This window comes from Oryctolagus cuniculus, chromosome 16 (genome assembly GCF_051225735.1).
Source record: "Oryctolagus cuniculus isolate XC-2025 breed Fujian yellow rabbit chromosome 16, ASM5122573v1, whole genome shotgun sequence".
In the NCBI taxonomy this organism is placed as follows: Eukaryota; Metazoa; Chordata; class Mammalia; order Lagomorpha; family Leporidae; genus Oryctolagus; species Oryctolagus cuniculus.
Genome location: NC_142882.1, coordinates 66,301,786 through 66,308,105, shown reverse-complemented (window position 1 = coordinate 66,308,105; position 6,320 = coordinate 66,301,786).

The window sequence follows — 6,320 nt, the reverse complement described above, 5'->3', positions numbered from 1 at the left end:
TAATGAGGCCAGGAGGAATCTAAGAGATAGGGTATCTCTATATATCCTTATCTCTTTCTACAGCAGCGGGGGATACAGACCTCTCTGGAATTGACCAGAAGCCAGCGGGAGTCTCTGGACATTACTGATGTGGCAAGTGGAGGGGAGGGAGGGTGGGAGGGAGGAGAAAACCAGAGGAAGACAGACTAGCCCCAAGGAGAATATAGAAGGATTTGCACAGGGACCCAACACAGAACGCACATTTAATAAGGACTGTTTCTTTATTAAAAATTGATCAAGGCATTAGCGTGGCCATTTATTAAGTACCACGTATTTGGCATCCTCATTCTAAGGCTGCAAGCACTCCTCTGCAAAGCAGCAAGCAGGCTCTGAAGCTCCCCCAGGCTCGCGCTGCTGAAATGCTCTGGACATGACCTGTTCTGACTCAGCCACCTGCTGACTGTGGAACCCGGGGCGCGACGGGCGTGCCGCTTCAGCTTGACGCCTGACAGTTGAGAGATGCCACGCTGGGTCCCACAGACCTCTGGGGGCGCGAGGCACTGTCTCCCGCGCTGCAGGAACCTGGATTTTGCTTCTCCCCAAGTCCACATAGGAGAGCGTGCCCAAGGCAGGAAAGAGGAAGAGGCCTTGAAGCAGAAAACAAAACTGGAGTACACCGGCCTTGAAGTCCTAGCAGAGGCCAGGCGCCCGCCCCCCGCGCAAGCCGTTTGGGCCGGTGCAGCCGCGCGTCCGGAGACTGGGAGGACGCGGGGCTTCCGTTTTCCCGGCTCTGCGGATGCGGCTGCCCTGGCCCTGGGGATCCCTCCTCCGCCATCAGGACTGGGAAGGCCCACGTGGGCGGCTCGGGCGCCGCCACCTGGCAGTCGGCATGGAAACACCCGCCGCCCGGGTCTCCGGGGACCTGTCCACACCGCGAGCCGAGGAAACGGCCGCAGTGAGCTCGCGGGAGTCCCGTGACGTCACGTTAGCTGGGCGGGTTTCGGAGCCTAGGCCGCGCGCTTAGGGCGGCCCGGGGAGCCTTGGACCTGGGCCGGCACGCTGGGTGAGGAGTAACAGCTGGGGTCGCGGTCGCAGGGCTCCTCCCTTCCTGACGGCCCCGCCCCCGCCCTGGGCTGCTCCTGCGTCTGGCGCAGTTTCAATGCGGACACCACTGGGAGGGGTGGTCCTTGGGTGGGGCAGGTGGAGAGCAGCGGCCATTGTCAGGGATGGCCCCACGGAGCAGGCTGGCCGCTGCCCTTTGACCCCGCATAGGAAGGCGGAGGGCAGTTCAGGCAGCGAGAGGCTGTAAGGGTGGGGAGGGCTTTTCCTGCCTGCGGGGTGTGGGGAAGGGAAATGGCGCACAGCCAGCCGCAGCTGCTGGGGGAGGCGAAGGGACTGGCCAGGGTCCAGCTGCAGAGAGCCTGCCAGCCAGCCTGGGAGTCCCCACCGCGTCCTGCTGCAGATGGCCCGCAGACAGTGGAAAATGCGGGTGTGGGGCTGCGGCGTTCCAGCCGGATGTCCCTATAAGCAGGCATCTAATTAGTGGTATTAGCAGTTTTGTCTGGAGTTCTTTGGGCCCAGAAGACTGGAGTGCTGTTCCCCCAGTGCTGGTCCAACCTGGCTCAGCCCAGCTTGGGGAGGGTCCCAGGAAGGAAGTCATTTCTTTTCCCTGCTTTCTCAGTTGGGTATTAGGGACCAACTAGGAGCCACACCTTGTTCCAAGGACATGGCATACGGTAATAAGATAGGTTCCTGCCCACAAGGAGATTCGTTTGTGCCCAGATGCATAAGAGCCTGAATTCTTTTTTTTAAAAAAATTTATTTATTTACTTGAAAGGCAGAGTTACAGAGAGAGAGATCTCAAATGGCCACAATGGCTGAGGCTGGGCCAGGCTGCCCACGTAGGTGCCGTGGCCCGAGGTCTTGGGCTATCTTCCTCTGCTTTCCTAGGCACATTAGCAGGGAGCTTGATTGGAAGTGGAGCAGCCGGGACTCAAACTGGCACCCATATGGGATGCTGGCACTGCAGGCGGTGGCTTAACCTGCTGCATCACAGATCCGGCCCTAAGAACCTGAATTCTACACCATCACGCCAGCCTTGGCTCTGAAAGTGATCATTAATGCCAAAGGTGGTGAACAGACGATGCCCAGATATGGTCCTAGATGAGGAGTCCTTTCTTGATGGCACCTTGACCGTGTCCCCAAACCTGCTGCTCCCAGTTTTGGGGGTGACTTTCAAGGTCCCTCTTGGTTGTCTGTTCCACAACACCCTCCCCCCCATCCATTTGGTTTCTCTTGTTTTAGTCTTGGCTGTTAAGAGGCAACTGGGAGGAACCCAGCTGGGTTTAAGGTAGTTCATCAGCCCTCCTCTGAGCTGTGGTCCCAAGGAATGAGCAAGTAGGGCATGGGACAGGGACAGGTATTGGAATTTGAGGCCTTTGGGGACTGATCATGAAAAAGGTAGGACCTTGAGGGGCCAGGACACACAAGTTTATTGCAGTGCATGGACACAGTTGCAGGAGGGGGGAGGCCCTCGTCACATGAGACCATCCAGAGGTTTAAGGTGGAGGTGCCACCATCCACAAGGGGAGCAGGGCAAGGGAACTCCTGGGGGACAGGGCATTCAGAAGGGGCTTCCACATCTAGGTGGTGTTCCTCAGCAACATGGGGGCAGGATCTGCCAAAGGCCATAGCACTTGGGGTCTTAGATAAGGCTCTGTCTTTTCTGTGCTGGTATACTGTGGAGTTTGATAGGCCACAGGGTTTCCTACATTTGCAGGGCATACAAAGCAGACAAGCTCTGAATGACTAAAAATAGGCTTGTTTGGGCTACTTTTAAAATAATTGGATTGTACAGCCTGGTGTTGTGGCATTATGGGTTAAGCTGCCACGTGCAACACTGGCATCCCATGTGGGTGGCAATTCAAGTCCCAGCTGCTCCACTTCCAATCCAGCTCTCTGCTATGTCTGAGAAAGCAGTAGAAGATGGCCCAAGTTCTTGGTCCCTTGCTACACATGTGGGAGACCTGGATGAAGCTCCTGGCTCCTGGCTTCCATCTGGCCCACCCCTACCTGTCAGAACACCCTGTTGGCCCACCCCAAATGGTCACAACAGTGGATAGAAGATATTCTCTGTCTGTTTCTGTCTCTCTCTCTCTCTCTGTTTCGTCTCTCTGTCTCTCTCTTCCTTCTTCCCTCCCTCCTTCCCTCTCCCTCTCTGTAACTCTACCTTTCAAATAAAATAAATTTAAAAACAAAACTTGTTTTAAGAAATAATTGCATTGTAAAAATTTTTAATTTAATGTTGGCAGGCTTTTGAACTAGCAGGTGTCAGCCTGCAATGAAGAAATAACTTAGAGATCGCTACACAGAGACCATCTTTGTCTCATTTGTGTGGTATATGCACTGAGTGAGAAAGAAAGGTCTGCTGATGGCCTCACCTCTAGGCATGACCTAGGCTCACGGTCTTCGGTCTTCGGTAGTGAAAGCTGTGCATCTCATTGTGAGTGCTTTCTACCTTTGTCGGACTCCTAACCTGCCACTTAAGGTCCTTCATGAGCTGGACCCTACTGACTCCTAGATACGGTGCTAAGTGTTGTAATAACATAGTGAGTACGATAGTTTTCTTAGAATACAGCTTTCTTCATTATTTCACTCAAAAACCTTAACATCTCTGTTGTCTGCTTAGGCTGACATAGGCCTACCCAGACCCAGTGATCCTTAGGGCCATGTCTACACAGCTCTTTGCCATTAAAGAGCTTACTGTGCAGCTCTGCAAGCCAGTGGGGACTTGGCGAGATGTCCTCAAGCCTGCTTGTCTCAGTACCTGTACCAGGACAACTCTGGTTGTCCCTTATTATCTGCTCTTCCTTCTTCCACTGTAATAGCATTTCACATGCTGCCCACAATACTGACTGTGTCTTCTGGTCTCTTCTGCAGCTAGGGCTGGCCAGATGTTTTAGCTTCCTAGGCACTTCCATCAAAGTGCCATAAATGGAGTGGCCTAAAACTAGAGAAACTTATTGTCTCACAGCTCTGGAGACCAGAAGTCCAAAACCAAGGTGTCAGCAGGGCCATGCCCGCTCTGAAGCCAGGAGGGGAGAATCCTTTCTTGCCTCTTAAATTCTGGTGTTTACCAGCAATCCTGGGTTTGTAGATGCATTAATCCAATGATCTCTTTAGCATCTACTGGCTGTCTTTTCCCTGTGTGTCTCTCAATGTTTATGTTTCTTCTCTCTCTCTCTTTTTAAAAATTTATTTGAAATAGTTACAGAGAGGGATGGAGGAAGGCAAAGAGAAAGAGAGAAATTCCATCTGCTGGCTCACTCCCTAGATGGCCAGAATGGTCAGAGCTGGCCAGGTCAAAGCCAGGAGCAAGAAGCTTCATCTCACATAGGTGGAGGGGCCCAAATACTTGGGCCATCTTCCACTGCTTTCCCCAGGCCATTACAAGGAGCTGGATTGGAAGTGGAGCAGCAGGCACCCAAATGGGATGTCTTCGTTGCACGTGGTAGCTTAACCTGCTGTGCCACAACCCCAGCCCCTCTTCTCTTCTTATAAGGACATCAGCCATATAAAATTAGGGCTTATCCTAATAATCTCAGCTTGATTACATCTGTAAAAACCCTTTATTCAAACAAGTTAGCATTCAAAGATATCAGGAGCTAGGACTTCAACTTTGTTCGAGACCTAGCTGCTCCTCTTCCGATCCAGCTCTCTGCTATGGCCTGGGAAAGCAGTAGAAGATGGCCCAAGTCTTTGGGCCTCTGCACCCATGTGGGAGACCTGGAAGAAGCTCCTGGCTCCTGGCTTTGGATCGGCACAGCTCCAGCCGTTGCAGCCAGTTGGGGAGTGAACCATCGCATGGAAGACCTCTCTCTCTCTTTCTCTGCCTCTCCTCTCTCTGTGTAACTCTGACTTGCAAATAAATCTTTAAAAATTTTTTTTTCTCCCTAGAACCACTTACCAACATGAGAGCTCCGTGTTCTAAAATGCATTTCGGGGTAAGTACCTACAACACACTGAAGGAGCCATGGCACCTGCAAAGCAACACAAGAAGCTGGTACACGTGCTTCCCTCTGGGAATCAGGGTGTGAGGGAGACTTTTTTGCACTGTGTTCCTTCTGTTTTTTTTTTTTGCTTCTGTTTTACAATGTGCATTTATTAAAGCAGATGAAATAAATTTGGAGGAGCTTAGATGAGTCCAAGGTGGGATATCCAGTTGTCATCATATTAAACTGAATATCCAGAGTGAGAGCTACTGGTGTTACTAAAGGTCATCTTTTTTTAAAAAAAGATTTATTTATTTCACTTGGAAGTCAGAGTTACACAGAGAGAGGAGAGGCAGCCACAGCGGCTGGAACTGTGCCAATCAGGAGCTTCCCCCGGGTCTCCCACGTGGGTGCAGGGACCCAAGGACTTGGGCCATCTTCTACTGCTTTCCCAGGCCAATAGCAGGGAGCTGGATTGGAAGTGGAGCAGCCGGGTCTCAAACCGGCACCCACATGGGATGCCGGCACTGCAGGCAGTGGCTTTGCCCACTAGCCACAGCCCTGGCCTCTGAAGCTCATCTTAAGAAATATCCTTTAGGGGCCAGCATTGTGCTGTAGCCAGTTAAGCTACCACTTGGACACCGGCATCCCATATGAGTGCTAATTTGGGTCCCGGCTGTTCCACTTCCCACCCAGCTCCCTGCTGATGTGCCTGGCAGTGCAACAGAAAATCGCCCATGTAGGAGACCCAGATGGAATTCCGTGCTGTTGTGGCCGTTTGAGGAGTGAACCAGCAGATGGAAAATCTCTTTCTCTGTCTCTCCCTTTCTGTCACTGTGCCTTCCAAATAAATAAAATAAATCTTCAAAAAACTCTGGTTATTGCACAATGTGAGATGAATGAGACAATTAAATTATTAAAGAATGGGAGGTAGTTGAAATTTTTTAAGCAGAGGGAGGCCATAATCAGACTTTTACTCTGGCTGCTGCATCCAGGATGGATCGGGGCAGGAAGGGATAGAGGAGCAAGAATGGGTATTGTGTGTAGAAAAGAGAGGCTCAGCCAGTAACCCAGGTGAAGTCATTGAGTTTGGATTAGAATGGAGGTACCAATGATGGAGAAGAAAGTCCGTTAGTCACTGATCTTCAAAAAATTAAGTTTGAGGAATGCGTGACGAATGAAACAGTGACTGAATAAACAATCTCATGGAGCAGAAGGAACTTGCTCCCAAGTGTAGGAGTTTCTAATAAAAAGTGTTCTATGCTACTCTGCTGAGAAGTGCAGGCCCTGCCAGCCGTAGGCGAGCCTTCTAAGGTTCCCTTGCTGCTTTGCCTGGTCAGATTCACTTCC